The sequence below is a fragment of the Schistocerca piceifrons genome, chromosome 3 (assembly GCF_021461385.2).
Source record: "Schistocerca piceifrons isolate TAMUIC-IGC-003096 chromosome 3, iqSchPice1.1, whole genome shotgun sequence".
Taxonomy (NCBI): domain Eukaryota; kingdom Metazoa; phylum Arthropoda; class Insecta; order Orthoptera; family Acrididae; genus Schistocerca; species Schistocerca piceifrons.
This window is the reverse complement of record NC_060140.1, coordinates 184,595,104-184,613,153: the sequence shown is the minus strand read 5'-3', so window position 1 is coordinate 184,613,153 and position 18,050 is coordinate 184,595,104.

The window sequence follows — 18,050 nt, the reverse complement described above, 5'->3', positions numbered from 1 at the left end:
AATCTGGTGAGTCTGGAGTCGGCCATCCGTACTGCCTTTGCCCGCCGTCAGCAGCTGGTCGCTGTCTTTTTCGACACGCGGAAGGCGTACAATACGACATGGCGTCATCACATACTTTGTACGCTTCATGGATGGGGTCTTCGGGGCCCTCTGCCGATCTTTATCCGAAATTTTCTGTCATATCGTACCTTCCGTGTGCAAGTCGCGGCCTCCCATAGTTCCTCCCGAGTCCACGAGAACGGTGTGCCACAGGGATCTGTCCTCAGTGTCTGCCTGTTTTTAATCGCAATAAACGGGCTCGCTGCGGCGGTGGGAAATTCTGTCTCCGCTTCCCTGTATGCTGACGACTTCTGCCTTCACTACCGCTCTACTGGCATTGCAGCTGTTGAACGTCAGCTACAGGGCGCTATCCGCAAGGCGCAGTCTTGGGCTGTAGCGCATGGTTTTCAGTTTTCGGCTGCCAAGACCCGCGTTATGCATTTCTGCCGGCGCCGAACAGTCCATCCTGAGCCGCAGCTTGATCTTGCCGACAAACTCCTTGCTGTGATGGAGACCCACAGGTTTTTGGGTGTAGTTTTTGATGCTCGGCTGACTTGGCTGCCTCATATTCGGCAGCTTAAACAGGCGTGTTGGCGGCATCTAAATGCTCTGAGATGCTTGAGCCACACCCGCTGGGGCGCCGACCGATCTATCCTGTTACGGCACTACCAGGCGTTACTCCAGTCTCGTCTGGATTATGGGAGCCTGGCTTACGGCTCAGCATCCCCATCTGCGCTGCGGGTACTGGACCCAATCCTACACAGCGGAATACGCCTTGCCACTAGTGCTTTCCGGACCAGCCCAGTGGACAGCATACTTGGGGAGGCAGGTGTCCCTCCATTGCGGTTCAGGCGCCGAAATTTACTGGCCGCTTATGCTGCCCATGTTTTTAGCTTGCCCAGGCATCCAAACTATCGTCTCCTGTTCCCGCGATCGGTCTTCCATCTGCCAGAACGTCGGCCCCAGTCAGGTTGTACGATCGCGGTCCGCGTCAAAGAGCTTCTCTCCGGGCTTAGGGTTTTCACTGTTCCACCTCCTTTCCGGGCCACTTTGCGTACACCCCCATGGTGTGTTCCTCGCCCTTGCCTTCGGCTCGACTTGGCACAGGGCTCGAAGGACTCAGTCCCTCCAGAGGCCTTCTGCCGCCGCTTTTATTCCATCCTGGCCACGTATCAGGGCTCTGACGTTGTTTACACTGACGGTTCGATGGTTGCTGGTCGTGTCGGTTATGCGCTGACACTAGGGGACCATTCCGAACAACGTTCCTTGCCGGCTGGCTGCAGCGTTTACACTGCTGAGCTGGTCGCCATCTTTCGAGCCCTAGAGTATATCCGCTCCTGCTCAGGTGAGTCCTTCGTGATCTGTAGCGATTCCCTGAGCGGTTTACGAACTCTCGATCAGTATTTCCCTCTTTCTCGTCTGGTGATGGCTATCCAGGAGTCCCTGCATACTCTTGCCCGTTGCGGCCGCTCTGTGGTCTTTGTGTGGAGCCCCGGTCATGTTGGTATCCCGGGCAATGAACATGTTGACCGCCTGGCGAAAGAGGCCACCAGGCAACCATCTCTGGATGTTGGCCTCCCAGAGACTGATTTGCGAGCGGTCCTCCGCCGAAAAGTTTTTGCGCTTTGGGACGCTGAATGGCGCGATCGGATCACGCCCGATAAACTCCGTGCCATTAAGGAGACGACGACTGTATGGCGGTCATCCATGCGAGCCAACCGCAGGGACTCAGTCGTCCTTTGTCGGCTCCGCATTGGCCACTCCCGGCTGACACACAGTTACTTACTGCGTCGAGAGGACCCTCCTCTGTGTCGCTGCGGGGCGGCTTTGACAATGGCCCACATTTTGTTGGCCTGCCCCCTTTTAGCTGTGGTCAGGCGGACATTTGCGCTGCCTGATACGCTCCCTACCCTTTTAACTGATGACCCTGCTATGGCTGGCTTAGTTTTACGTTTTATTCGGGCAGGGGGTTTTTATCATTTAATATGAGTGTTTGTTTTATTTTATTGTTTTGTGTTGATTCCGGCCTTTGGCCTACGGTTTTAAAGTGAGTTTTAATGTGTTCTCGGTGGTTGGCTTTTCCTTTTTTTTATTCTATGGTCGGCCAACCACTGCCACACTCCGTGTGATTTTAATTTGTTATGTCTGTTCTTTGTCTGAGTTTTTCTTGTCCTGTGTTGTCTGTTGTCTCTATTATCCGTTTTTTACTCTGTGTAGTAGTTTTTAAGTTTTGGAACAAGGGACCGATGACCGTTGCAGTCTGGTCCCTTTAATCCCACAAACCAACCAACCAACTTAATTGCTGCAAGACTGGCCACTACGCTTAATCCACAGGGCCTGAATATCAGAACATATCCGTTCAGCAACGTAATTCAGCAGAATACTTTCTTGGTTATAATTATGGTACCCACTGATTTTCTCTTTTGTAATTTAGTAAGACCGTTGAATACATACAGATTCGCTCGTCTCAGAACAATTACTACATTTAATGCCGAACAAATGCTTCTTTAACTTGCCGACATTTGCAGCCGTGTGAACTGCTTTTCCCTCCACGAATTCTGCGAAACGTGATTGTCTGTATTTGGCAACGAGCGCAAATTGTTCCTCCTACTTACCTGCCGATCCATTAGAGCCCCGTCGGAAGTCTTAGGTGCAGTGTATCATTTGATCACCGGGACTACTAGTTTCCCTTGCTCGCCGCTCTGTATTTACCTAGCACACCTAATAAGCATTTTCCATCTTCTACTCTCAGAACGAGTAAGCAACTGGAGAAGCGCCGTCTCTACAAAAGCTGCAGCTGGCATGAGAGTAAAGCAATTATTCAGTTCACACTGAGTTCGAATGACTTTTGGGATATCACGAATATCCATTACATTGAATTCCTTGTAGCGTATTTCCTTTGAAATGGAAATATATTGAGGATTCTATAAATAATAGATCAAAAACCGCGACGAAGAGGAGACGTTGTTGTAGCATTTTTTACCATGCCATCAGCACGGATAGTGTGGCTTCAGTAGTTCTGTCTTAGTCGAATATTCTTCTAGTCACTATGATAACACATAGGTGCATCAAGGGACTAAAAAGAAAATTTAAAACAGTTTCGTGTTCGTTACCGTCGTAATGAAACAGAGTATTCCAGGTTCCTGAGATACTGATTGCAACCAGCTTCAAAGTCTCTGGCTGACGATCAGCTTGTTGTTTTTACGTCTTAAATAAAGCATAGGAAAGGGCCCAGTAGCTGGGAGATACTACGAGGATTCACTATAAATTAAATACTTTATTTCTAGGTACATTGGTAATCGTCGAATAGGAAGTTACCAATTCCTAATGTTTATAACTGTTTCAATGCGAACTTCTCCAGCAGGTGCCTATCAGTATATATCAAATAATCAAGAATGTTGTAGAACATTTCATAACTGATGAAAAGATGGCGGCGCTTGATAAATTGTTGCTGGGTAGTTTGACGTAAGGAGTCACGATGTGGCTGGTTACGGAGTTATCTTTGTTCATTTTTACTTTCGGTTTCCGATATTTTACTCGAACTACCGAAAACGAAAACCTATGTTCACTGTTTTTAATAGTGCTAAAACTGACTATTAATGTATGGATTGCTACTCTATAAGATGCTCTTAAAATCCCGAGAGTGAATATTCTGCGTCGAGTCAAGAGAAAATACTTTCCACCACACATAACTAGCTTAATTAGTACAGCGGAAGAAAAATAAATGAGTGCCACTATCTGCGTCCAAAGGTCTTTAGTTCTCTCTATAGTCACTCCTAGTACTCTCGAAACATTTGCTTCTGGAATATGATTGAAATTACGTAACTGACAGTAGCCTGCAACACATCTGTAACTATGGGAACGGCATGCGAACGTACTTTTTTATGTCGTCGCTTATGCGCTTTGTCCTGTACTGAACATTTCTGACTGCGAGAATGTAAATTGTCAACACCTTAAAACCAAATAAAAACTGCATGAATTTACGTAAGACAAGAACTGAATCTGATGCAACACTATTGATTTGAAGTTGGCCCTGGTAATAACACAAAGCTTGATCAATTTGAAAATAGTGGTCCCTGTGCTTAATAAATGCTGTCTCTGAAATAATAAAATTTCTTACGTTTATCTGCGCAATGGTAACGCTCTTCGCACTGCTCTGTGTTAGTACCTTAAATTGAATAGTTAGCATACAGCTATTGTACAAGGCTGTTGTTTGCATACATTTTAATTAAATCGAATATGACTGACACAATAACTTCTTGAGCAAAACAGTTGATCAAGAACGACATGGATCTGGGAACTGGTATTGACTTGGGGTGAATAACAAGACGGCACTAGCTTTAAAACTTGTATTTTGACAAGTTGAAATTAATAATGCTCACAATTAACAAACAATAAACTCATTATGCATTAACAATTAGCTTTACAAAATCATTGGAAGTGAGTGCTATACATTGTCTCAATCATCACTTATGAGTAAGTGCGTTGCATTAAGTCCGGGGAGTATGGTGGATGGTATAGTACTTTCCAGTCCCATCGACCCAATAGAGCAGCCACAGCTTGCGCTGTATGCGCCCGCGCCTTGTGCAAAATGATGGGTGGATTGCGTAGAAAGTGTCGCCATTTCTTTTGCAAAGCTGGTCGCAGGTGATGATCCAGAAACGAACAGTAATACGACTTAAGTCCTTGTGACTTTGATTTGATTCCGAAGATGAAGGAACTACTTCGTGTCATTCGCTTCAGAACTGTTCCAGAGATTCGCCAGGCAGTAGACCGCTCCATTCGCACCATCAACAGAACAGGCTCTGCTAACGGTGTACTATGCCTTCCACATCGCTGGCGCCGGCCGGAGTGGCCGTGCGGTTCTAGGCGCTACAGTCTGAAGCCAGGCGACCGCTACGGTCGCAGGTTCGAATCCTGCCTCGGGCATGGATGTGTGTGATGTCCTTAGGTTAGTTAGGTTTGATTAGTTCTAAGTTCTAGGCGACTGATGACCTCAGAAGTTAAGTCGCATAGTGCTCAGAGCCATTTGAACCATTTGAACATCTCTGGCAACGGGTTCTACACAACGCTGGTGACTACTTTGAAGGACAGTAACAGGTGCAAACATATAACTCTTTTGTATCTGTTGTTGATAAATAGTTGCCACGGCTTAAGTTCCAACCCTCATGTTGTGTAAGGTGGGGTAAATCCGACCTAGTAATTTCTTGTGGCTATAAAACACTTATCCGAGGTCGGATCTTAACGTTATATACGTTAAATTATAGGTAGTGTAAAGGAGCAAGTGTTTGCAGAATCTTTTTGTTATACCATGAATAGTTTTTGAGAAATCTCTATTTTAAGAAACGTCCATTTTTGCCACTTGCAAAAATGCTGGGGTAAATCCGACCCCCTATTTGTTTGGCTGATTTTGCACAGAAATAGTTCTAAATGAACGGTTTTTTGGAAAGTAATTATAAGCAATTATGTTTGTTACATAAACGAACAAAATCTGTTCAAAGAAATAATAATATTTAGAGTACTTGAAGTTAAATGAATGTAAATTGGATTGAAAAAAGATGATTTCATTTCACGGTGGTGCAACAGCAATGTCGATTTCGGAATGTTAAAATCACAAGCGACAGTCCGTAAAGACATTCCTATTGCATTGCAGCAGCTGCTCGGCGAATATCGTTTTGATTGCGTTTGGTCGTTTTTCGTTTGTAATATCGTACCATTTTCCTAGCAATAAACAAAAATTCACTTTGTTTCATAAATAAATAATTCCATGCACATAAACGATAAAAAAATATGCTGTCGTATTTACCCCATCATTTAGCGGTCGGCTTTACCCTGCCATGCCATTTTTCATTTAAAAGACATAGAAACAATTTACACGAAACCTCCAACAAAAACAATACATACACTGAATAGGTCAACAAATGCACTACAAAATCTCTTATGGTTTTATTTTATAAGGTAAATCTAGTGATGCAATTTGCACGAAAATTAAATTGAAACAATCGAAAACACACTAGTTGCTTTTTGGGGGTCTAAATGTCAAATGCGGCAAAGCTGTCAAGGTGACATTTTCGTTATTTAATGCTCTAATGCGAAATAGCTCCGATTCGCGGTTTCTCACAAATAGAGGGTGGTCGGGTTTACCCACCCGGTCGAATTTACCCCACCTTACCCTATATATACTTAAAATTTGGAGAGAGTGTGGATCTTATACTGTAGGCATCGTTTAAGAAGAGATTGTCCGAAATTCCACTCCTAAGTGGGTGAAACAAGAGATGAAAGGCTTTTTGCAAGTATGTCCGTATTAAGGGAATTTTGAAACTAGAACTTCGAAAACTGGTGTTTGGTTTCTCAGTCAGAGAATAAAAAACACAAATTTCAGCGTTTTTGAGAATTCAGCCAATAAGGTGGCAAAATAGTGGGTGATAATTTCTTTTGAAAAATAAATAATTGCTAAAGAACTACTAAATGATTTGTAAGGTTACATCTATGACAAGTATTTGACTTCTCGGGCAGATATAAAAAATACGTGTTTCTGGAAATTCAACCCCTAACGGAGTGCAATAGAGGCTGAAAACTTTTAAGAAAATCTTTCGTTGTGTTAAAAAGAAATTTTAAAGCTAAGTTTATGAAAACAGGTATTTCACTTCTAGGTTACATATAAAGAAATATCTGTTAGGGCATTAGAGTTTCTACGGAAAAGTCTTCACAAGACAACAAAAGGCATGGTTAACAAAAACTTTGGTCTCCAGTTACAAATATCTATTTCTGGTCAGAAGCACATTCGGGAAAGGCCATGTTTATAAGGCCTCAAGTAGCGTGAAAAGCTTAGAAGGTGCCGCAGTTTGTGAACAACATAAAAATTCGATCAAACAAAACAAAAAAATCTCTGTTGGGCATACAGTCTACGCGAATGGAGCAGAGGGTGCTGAGCTGTTCAGTGTATTTGTTAATGTACCTAGATTATAAAATGTAACAAGTGTGCTCGTCGGAACGAAGAGTGTCTCGGACTGGGCTGGGGTGATATGTGAGGGGAAGACGGGTGCCGGACAGAGCGGGCAGGGCCTCTCCAGCGGAGCGCGACGGCGCCCGGCTGTCCTGGCGGGCAGGGAGGGGCTGCGGCGTCCATCACGCGGGCCCGGCCAGCGCTTATCGCTGCCGCGGCCGGACACGGCGCTTATCTGGCGGCGGCGTCAGCCGGGCTGCTAATTAGCCGGCGACAGCCGCAGATAGCGGCGGCGGCTGCGGCTCGCAAATCAGACCAGGGGGCGCGCGTGGGCCGGCGCGCCGCGCTGGAAGCGGGGAGGGACACGCCCACTGCCGGGGTGCCGGGCACTACCGGCGCCTCTTAAGCGCGGGCTACGCAGCCTGCAGCCGCTGCTAGAGAGCCTATACCGGGTGTTACAAAAAGCTATCGCCAAACTTTTAGGAAACATTCCTGACACACAAAGAAAGAAAATATTTTATGGGGACATGTGTCCGGAAACGCTTACTTTCCATGTTAGAGCTCATTTTATTACTTCTCTCCAAATCACATTAATCATGGAATGGAAACACACAGCAACAGAACGTACCAGCGTGACTTCAAACACTTTGTTACAGGAAATGTTCAAAATGTCCTCCGTTAGCGAGCATACATGCATCCACCCTCCGTCGCATGGAATCCCTGATGCGCTGATGCAGCACTGGAGAATGGCGTATTGTATCACAGCCGTCCACAACACGAGCACGAAGAGCCTCTACATTTGGTACCTTGCGTAGACAACAGCTTTCAAATGCCCCCGTAAATGAAAGTCAAGAGGGTTGAGGTCAGGAGAGCGTGGAGGCCATGGAATTGGTCAGCCTCTACCAATCCATCGGTCACCGAATCTGTTGTTGAGAAGTGTACGAACACTTCGACTGAAATGTGCAAGAGCTCCATCCTGCATGAACCACATGTTGTGTCGTACTTGTAAAGGCACATGTTCTACCAGCACAGGTAAAGTATCCCGTATGAAATCATAATAACGTGCTCCATTGAGCGTAGGTGAAAGAACATGGGGCTCAATCAAGACATCACCAACAATGCCTGCCCAAACGTTCACAGAAAATCTGTGTCGATGACGTGATTGCACAACTGCGTGCGGATTCTCGTCAGCCTACACATGTTGATTGTGAAAATTTACAATTTGATCACGTTGGAATGAAGCGTCATCCGTAAAGAGAACATTTGCACTGAAATGAGGATTGACACATTGTTGGATGAACCGTTCGCAGAAGTGTACCCGTGGAGGCCAATCAGCTGCTGATAGTTCCTGCACACGCTGTACATGGTACGGAAACAACTGGTTCTCCCGTAGCACTCTCCATACAGCGACGTGGTCAACGTTACCTTCTACAGCAGCAACTTCTCTGACGCTGACATTAGGGTCATCGTCAACTGCAGAAAGAATTGCCTCGGCAATGGCAGGTGTCCTCGTCGTTCTAGGTCTTCCCCAGTCGCGAGTCATAGGCTGGAATGTTCCGTGCTCCCTAAGACGCCGATCAATTGCTTCGAACGTCTTCCTGTCGGGACACCTTCGTTCTGGAAATCTGCCTCGATACAAACGTACCGCACCACAGCTATTGCCCCGTGCTAATCCATACATCAAATGCGCATCTGCCAACTCCGCATTTGTAAACATTGCACTGACTGCAAAACCACGTTCGTGATGAACACTAACCTGTTGATGCTACGTACTGATGTGCTTGATGCTAGTACTGTAGAGCAATGAGTCGCATGTCAACACAAGCACCGAAGTTAACATTACCTTCCTTCAATTGGGCCAACTGGCGATGAATCGAAGTACAGTACATACTGATGAAACTAAAATGAGCTCTAACATGGAAATTTAGCGTTTCCGGACACATGTCCACATAACATCTTTTCTTTATTTGTGTGTGAGGAATGTTTCCTGAAAGTTTGGCCGTACCTTTTTGTAACACCCTGTATAGAGGGAGAGAGTGGCCAACGCTGATCTCCGCCGACGACCGGCTCCTTAACCTTACTAATCTTCTCTCTCTCCAACTTAATTCCCTTCGCTCCCCTATCTTTGTTGCCCGTGATCTCCAGAACGCCTATGATCGTGTCTGCATCCCGGTCTCCTCTTCAAACTCCAGACCTATGCTCTCCCCATCAACTTAGTCCGTCTCGTTGGTTCCTTCCTCTCCCATCGTCCCTCCTATGTGACCATCCACAATTCCAACTCCCGTACTTTCTATCCCTCTGCCGGCACGCCCCAAGGTTCTGTCCTTTCCCCTCTCCTCTGTCTCCTGTACACTACTGATATGCCCCAACCTCCCCCACCGGTTCATCTTCTTCAGTTTGCTGATGACACCGTGAAATGTTGATGCATTAATTTGTTCTGAAAGCGGTGCTGATATTCAAGACAATAAAAGCGAGTTAAAAGCTGTGAGCTATTTGGGAAAGTTAACCTTGCATTACTGAGCAACTGTTTCATCAGGTATCCAGTCTAGCTTACCAAATTCCCAACCAGACTAACACTAATTAGAATCTTTTAATAGTCATCTTACGACAACCGGTGAGCTATATATAAAAAGATAATTTAAATAAAAAGAAATAAATCCGTTTACATTTGGACATTTATTTTAACATTGATCATTGTTCCGTTAACGTTTCAGCATATCATACTTGATTCATAACTAAACTGGTGCCTTATTTAGGATTGTGAAAATGTGAGTTTGTAATCTTATGGAACACATCAAATATGGAGACAAGATTGGGAGACTGCATACAACACTGCATTCATAAAATAACACATGAAGAACGTTGAAACATATGCAAGAGGAAAGTACCCACAGCCAACCGATTCAATTTTCACCCAAAGAAGTTACGTTCAAAGGGCAATCCTGTCCGTCATGAAATTACCACACACTGGTATACTAAATTCATACTAACTCTCTGTGAAATCTTCCCGAGAAGAATAGCTGAGGGTTACTTTGATGATTAAACCACTTGCTTGACGTGGTCAACTTGGTTTACACAAAGAGTGTAACTCCACAATAATTTTGATAATTAAAATAAATTACATCGAAACGCAATTTAAAAAAGAAAAACCTCGAACTGGTTGCTATCGTCTTACTATTAACCTGATGGGACAAACAATTGTATAAGCACGTGGTACTGGTCTCACAAAGTACACCCCACGTGGGTTGAACATAAAGAAAAGTTGCTATATTGAAAAATATTGTCAAGACGAGACGTTATAATCTCACGCACATTTGCATTTAAGATTGATCATCTTAGTTAGTTACGGATTCTCAACATGTGGTTCCACTTTACTCACAAAGTAGTGACAAAGCAACTACTGGAAGATATTCAGAACTTCACACTCGAATTACACTGCGTTGCAATTTAAGATAACATTAGATATTTTAGATCCAAACCTGAAATAAAGGTGATTAAATTTTCAGTTAGGCTGAACTTCAGAAACGGAGATCTTACCACTTCAGACGCTCGCTGTGGACAGACTGCTGTGGGCCCCTACCAAGGGTGCTTCCAGATACAAAACAGAAGTGACCAGACAGGCAGCTTCCTATACCAACATGACAAGGGACAGACAGGACCATACTAAGAATATAACCTCTTTGCTTTTAGAAAGTGTAGCTACCTGTTCCGGCGTTGGTCCTACTGTTCTCTAGCAGATATGCTTGTCTGCTACCATCAAGCATGCAACTAGAAATACATTTGCTCATTCATCCTTTCACACAGAAGGGTAGGGAGATGACAGTATCTTATCATATACAGTATATAAAAGAAAGCGGCTGTAGGTTCCATATAAGGCTGTGTGACATGAATTACTTATAAACTGTGTTTTAAAGTGTAGTAGTGCGACAGATCGTTCTTGTTTATGTGTAAAAGTAGCACATTCCACTGCTCAGTCTCCTCCCAGATAGTCAGAAACACCACAGTAAATTTAGAAGTGGAATGCATGCCGTAAATGAGAACAGTTTTAAGAAATTAACATGAAAGGAATCCAACAGAGACCTTTCAACCGCCTTCCTAGCCCTTTATCCTGCCCGTCAACGGTCCCAACGTACCCTCCAAACCCACCTTGACCAATTCACCACTTGGTGCAACCAGTGGTTCCTCCGTATCAATCCCTCCGAGACTCAGGCGATCGTCATAGGCCACACCACCCACTCCTTCCGCCTCCATGATTGCTACCTTACCATTTATGGTAGTCCTATCCACCTCACTCCTACCCTCAAATACCTTGGCCTCACACTCGACCGCCACCTCACCTGGACTCCCCACCTCCTTGCCATCCAAAACAAAGCTCACAACCGTCTGTGACTCCAGAAACTCCTGTCCAGCCGGACGTGGGGTCTGCATCCTTCCACCATCCTTCACACCTACAAATCCTTGATCCGCCCCATCCTCTGTTATGCCAGTGTAGCTTGGATTTCCGCACCTCCTCGATTCTACAAAGCCCTCCAAATCCTCGAATGCCATGCACTCCACCTCACCTTCCGCATCTGCCTTCCATCCCCCACGTGCATCCTCTACGACCTCATCCCCTTCCCCCACCTTCTCCTTCTCTTTGAACACATCCACACACTATATATTGTCCGCCACCTTGATGCCCCTCACCCCCTAGTGTCTCCCTTTCTCTCCACCTGCAACCAGTTGCCACACCTTTACCGTTGTGTCCCACCCTCTCTCCATCTCCACACCCTCCATGACCTTTCCCAACACACCCCTCCCGGATGATGAGTTTCACCCTGACATCTACCCTTCCTACCAACTCTAACCCCATCTTCCTGCCTCCCTCTCCTCCCCCTCCCTCCTCCAGAGCGGCTTCCCCTTCCTACTCCCCCTCCCTCTCTTGTGCCCCCTTTGAGTGTCTCTGCGCTCCCTCCGGCCTTGTCTTCTCTCTTCATCTCCTGCCCCATATGTCTCCTGTCTCTTAGTGTACCCGCTGACGCCTCTACTCTCTTCATCCCGCCGTCTCCCCTGCTGCCCCTTGCTCTCCCCTCCTTTTCCATCCACTCTCACCTTTCCCTCGGCAGGTCCCACCTGGCAGTTTTATTCTTCATCGTGTGTGCTCCATGTGGGTTTTAAGTGTGTTGTTCCAGAGTGTTTTTAATACTGTGGCCAACGATTAACCTGTGCATGTGCATTCCATGTCTTCTCTGTGGTTTAAGAATTGCCAACCGTGTTTTTTTTAAGTTTCTGGTGACCTTTTTAACTGTCCCCCATGAACGTCTCCATGTCATTGTATTTTTACCTCCGTTTTCTCCCCTTACTCTGTTTTCTGTTATCCTTTTTTATCGCCTTATATATGTAACATTTTATTCTTGTTTTAGTTGTCATGTCACTCGGCTGAAGAGCGGCAGATTGTGCCGCTGACAGCCCTCCCCTGCCCATATGGGGCAGGGGAATGAAATCACAATAAAGGAAAAAAAAACCAATGCTGATAGCGTCGCTGATTGGCTAAGAGTCGAGGACCCTATGCTTTTACCAAACTGACACTGACTTGGTACGAGTATAAGTAAATACTGTGTGTGATTCTGTACCATTGGTTCTCTTCAACGCTTCGAACACCAATTCCATTGTACAATCATGTACAGGTTGTAATACGGTAATATTGAAGGACTTTTGCATGTTCTCTGTCGGTTCTATTTACGTAAATTACCTTACAGTCACTCTGTTGATAGGATCTATGACGATACTTTTAGAACTTCACAGCAATTTTAGAGACTAAATTTTTATTTAAAGTGATTTACTGAGCGTCACTGATAGTATGAATTACAAAATCATCATGAACAGTCAAGAGGAATGCTGTTGGGTGCAAAAACCGAAGTGAAAATGCTCGTTTTCTCAAGAAATGAAGAAACCGTTAGAAAGCTCGTTCGGTTTCTTTGTGTATCGAACAATCAATTTCTTTTTATATGCTTATAATGCCTACAGAACGAAATTAAAAAATTACAGAATAACATTTTTACTGATACATCCCCTCCATGAAAGTAAAAGTACACTCCTGGAAATGGAAAAAAGAACACATTGACACCGGTGTGTCAGACCCACCATACTTGCTGCGGACACTGCGAGAGGGCTGTACGAGCAATGATCACACGCACGGCACAGCGGACACACCAGGAACCGCGGTGTTGGCCGTCGAATGGCGCTAGCTGCGCAGCATTTGTGCACCGCCGCCGTCAGTGTCAGCCAGTTTGCCGTGGCATACGGAGCTCTATCGCAGTCTTTAACACTGGTAGCATGCCGCGACAGCGTGGACGTGAGCCGTATGTGCAGTTAACGGACTTTGAGCGAGGGCGTATAGTGGGCATGCGGGAGGCCGGGTGGACGTACCGCCGAATTGCTCAACACGTGGGGCGTGAGGTCTCCACAGTACATCGATGTTGCCAGTGGTCGGCGGAAGGTGCACGTGCCCGTCGATCTGGGACCGGACCGCAGCGACGCACGGATGCACGCCAAGACCGTAAGATCCTACGCAGTGCCGTAGGGGACCGCACCGCCACTTCCCAGCAAATTAGGGACACTGTTGCTCCTGGGGTATCGGCGAGGACCATTCGCAACCGTCTCTATGAAGCTGGGCTACGGTCCCGCACACCGTTAGGCCGTCTTCCGCTCACGCCCCAACATCGTGCAGCCCGCCTCCAGTGGTGTCGCGACAGGCGTGAATGGAGGGACGAATGGAGACGTGTCGTCTTCAGCGATGAGAGTCGCTTCTGCCTTGGTGCCAATGATGGTCGTATGCGTGTTTGGCGCCGTGCAGGTGAGCGCCACAATCAGGACTGCATACGACCGAGGCATACAGGGCCAACACCCGGCATCATGGTGTGGGGAGCGATCTCCTACACTGGCCGTACACCACTGGTGATCGTCGAGGGGACACTGAATAGTGCACGGTACATCCAAACCGTCATCGAACCCATCGTTCTACCATTCCTAGACCGGCAAGGGACCTTGCTGTTCCAACAGGACAATGCACGTCCGCATGTATCCCGTGCCACCCAACGTGCTCTAGAAGGTGTAAGTCAACTACCCTGGCCAGCAAGATCTCCGGGCTTGTCCCCCATTGAGCATGTTTAGGACTGGATGAAGCGTCGTCTCACGCGGTCTGCACGTCCAGCACGAACGCTGGTCCAACTGAGGCGCCAGGTGGAAATGGCATGGCAAGCTGTTCCACAGGACTACATCCAGCATCTCTACGATCGTCTCCATGGGAGAATAGCAGCCTGCATTGCTGCGAAAGGTGGATTACACTGTACTAGTGCCGACATTGTGCATGCTCTGTTGCCTGTGTCTATGTGCCTGTGGTTCTGTCAGTGTGATCATGTGATGTATCTGACCCCAGGACTGTGTCAATAAAGTTTCCCCTTCCTGGGACAATGAATTCACGGTGTTCTTATTTCAATTTCCAGGAGTGTATATGAACACTGAAGTCTTGCTCGTGTGGCCTTGTAGTACAGGGGTAGAATTTTAACTTTGTAATCCAAAGGTCGTGAGTTCGATATTTGCTCAATGCAGGTTTTTTTAAACGTTATTTTCTGGTCTTTTAATGGTTCTAGAGTGACAATTCATGCTACACGATGTGTTTAACCTGTATACGAAACTCTATGTCTACATACTTCCGACTGGCGACTCGCACTTGGCTCTATAGTCTTGGCTATTCACGTTCCTGTAAATTATAGTTATCTTGTGGATATTCAGTTACCTATTTTGAATTATTTTCTGCTGTTTCAGTAGAGTACCTAAGTATTGATATTTTTCCGATTTTCTGTGGTATGGAGTTCCTAAATGTGTGTACAGAGTGACAAGTTTTGCCAGCATAAGAAAATGTTATAAGATCAACACACTTTTAAAATTTATTATGTGGGGACGGAAAGAGACAAGAGTTTACCAATTACAGCGATGAATATCCACCCGGAAAAATCTGAAATAGCGTCATGTATCCTGAAATACATTAAATGAAAATTCTTTCTCTCATTAATCAGTTGTCCATCTTTATATGCTGTTGTTGTTATGGTCTTCAGTCCTGAGACTGGTTTGATGCAGCTCTCCATGCTACTCTATCCTGTGCAAGCTTCTTCATCTCCCAGTACTTACTGCAACCTACATCCTTTTGAATCTGCTTAGTGTATTCATCTCTAGGTCTCCCTCTACGATTTTTACCCTCCACGCTGCCCTCCAACGCTAAATTTGTGATCCCCCGATGCCTCAGAACATGTCCTACCAAGCGATCCCTTTTTATAGTCAAGTTGTGCCACAGATTTCTGTTCTCTCCAATTCTATGCAGTACCTCCTCATTAGTTATGTGATATAACCATCTAACCTTCAGCATTCTTCTGTAGCACCACATTTCGAAAGCTTCTATTCTCTTCTTGTCTAAGCTATTTATCGTCCACGTTTCACTTCCATACACGGCTACACTCCATACAAATACTTTCAGAAACGACTTCCTGACACTTAGATCTATACTCGATGTTAACAAATTTCTCTTCTCCAGAAACGCTTTCCTTGCCATTGCCAGTCTACATTTTATATCCCTTCCGACCATCATCAGTTATTTAGCTCCCCAAACAGCAAAACTCCTTTACTACTTTAAGCGTCTCATTTCCTAATCTAATTCCCTCAGCATCACCCGACTTAATTCGACTACATTCCATTATTCTAGTTTTGCTTTTGTTTATATTCATCTTATATCCTCCTTTCAAGAAGACACTGTGCATTCCGTTCAACTGCTCTTCCAAGTCTTTTGCCGTGTCTGACAGAATGACAAAGTCATCGGCGAACCTCAAAGTTCTTTTTTTCCATGGATTTTAATACCTACACCGAATTTTTCTTTTGTTTCCTTTACTGCTCGCTCAATATACAGAATAAATAACATCGGGGAGAGGCTATAACGCTGTCTCACTCCCTTCCCAAGCACTGCTTCCCTTTCGTGCCTCTCGACTCTTATAACTGCCATCTGGTTTCTGTACAAACTGTAAATAGCCTTTCGCTCCCTGTATTTTACTCCTGCCACCTTTAGAATTTGAAAGAGAGTATTCCAGTCAACATTGTCAAAAGCTTTCTCTAAGTCTACAAATGCTGGAAACGTAGGTTTGCCTTTCCTTTAATCATGTACCGAGTATACTCGTGAAGTGCCCAGCTTTCCGCCTTCGTCGCTACCTAATTGCACGTCCCACGCGCGATATGGTAAAAACATGGTAGCTACGGGCCGATTGGCCACTCTCTCCCTATAATAATAATCTACCCTAATAATAAAAATAAACCTAAAAGGGAATGATCTGCAACAAGGTCCTAGTAATACTAGGTCCCTTGTTGCTGCAGAATACAGGATTAAATAATGTCTATTTTAAGAACAGACAGCGAAAGCTGTACAGGAAGTCCTTATCAGTATGATTGCGCAACCGGAAGTGAATTATTCTGCAACAAACAGACAAGTAAAATAGTAGACGATGAAAAATGCTAAGTCATGACACTCAGAAGTAACCGCTGATACCTGTGTGCTCCATCTACGATATAATGGTGATACCAGATCCAGGGCGCTCAACGACATGGCTATCAGCGCCATTGCAGAATATGAACTACTCGTACAAATAGGGAACACATACAGGCGACTCCTACACGATCAGCTGGCTGGAAGGAACCAAGAGTATTTTGGCACTATGAGGTCATTCTAAAATGTTAATAGGTGAGCCCTGGATGCCTCGTAATTGAATCGTGTGACTTACTACATTCTTCAAAAGGCTACCTTTGCAAATTTATAATTTTTCAAGTTTACTGATTTTTATTGTTCGTTTTTACACTCAGTGAGAGCTCTATATTATACACCCTGTGACATATAGATACCACTAACGCTCTTGCTCTTATGCTTGGTTGGTTGGCTGGTTGGTTGGTTGATTTGGGGGAGCGGACCAAACAGCGAGGTCATCGGTCCCATCGTATAAGTGAAGGATGGGTTTAAAGGCACATTTGCATGCTGAGCTTTTCTTAGCAGAAAATGCAGATGTAAATTAAAAAATAGAAATAATTTTGCGACGGCTGTATAAATATTGCCTGCAGCCGCTGGAAACATTTGAAGATTTTTGATCGTCAGATTATTAGATTACGAGGCTCCTTTTGTTTTCTACGTCTTCTCCAGATCGGACTATTTAGGTGCGCCGCCATTGATACTGCATTATTTCATTATTTTATTCGCGAGTTGCAACCAAACGGCACTCGCAATTGTGTTACGTAAGTGTACTTTAAAACAGTGTTTTTATTTCAGAATACGTTGTAATTACTAACCTAAATATAAATTGGTGACTTCATGTTTGGACGAATTGTTATTGTACTTTATTGTCTTCCTTTTGTTACATGTTCATTGGAAACGACATATTGGATACGAGACCGGAATACGTTGAAGTAAGACTAATTACTGGAATGTATGTCGACACCTGAAATTACGTTGCAATCGCGGATACTAGATAAGGCACCGCATCTTTACATCGACAATCTTGCCCAAGCGCTTTGCACTATCGTAGCTTGCTTGGTAGATCTATCACATTTTTCCGTTTCCGTAGCAGTGATTTTAAGCTACATCACGGTTTCCAAATGGCTGACTTTAGTTCTGTGCGACGTAATATGACGTGCTGTCATTAGTATTCAAAATTCCACCATTGCTTTCGACAATGAATTTTCTTGTTCCGACGTTGTTGCACAGCGAGATTAATTTTTACATTTATTCTGATTACACATACGAGTTAAAACTTTTATTGTGTCATACATTACGTGTGGCATGGTACTGACCAGAAAACAATTAGCAAATATGGAGAACCAGAGACTGCAAACACAGACGCAGCCCGACTCTGACATGCCATTAAATATTGAAAGTGATTTTACGGTTGAGTCGAATACCAAAGAGCGACATATTATTGCTATTCTGGTGACGTAAATTTAGAAAATAGGCCGTCCTCCAGTAATATAACTAAGTCAAGTTGCAAACCAGTTTTGGTGT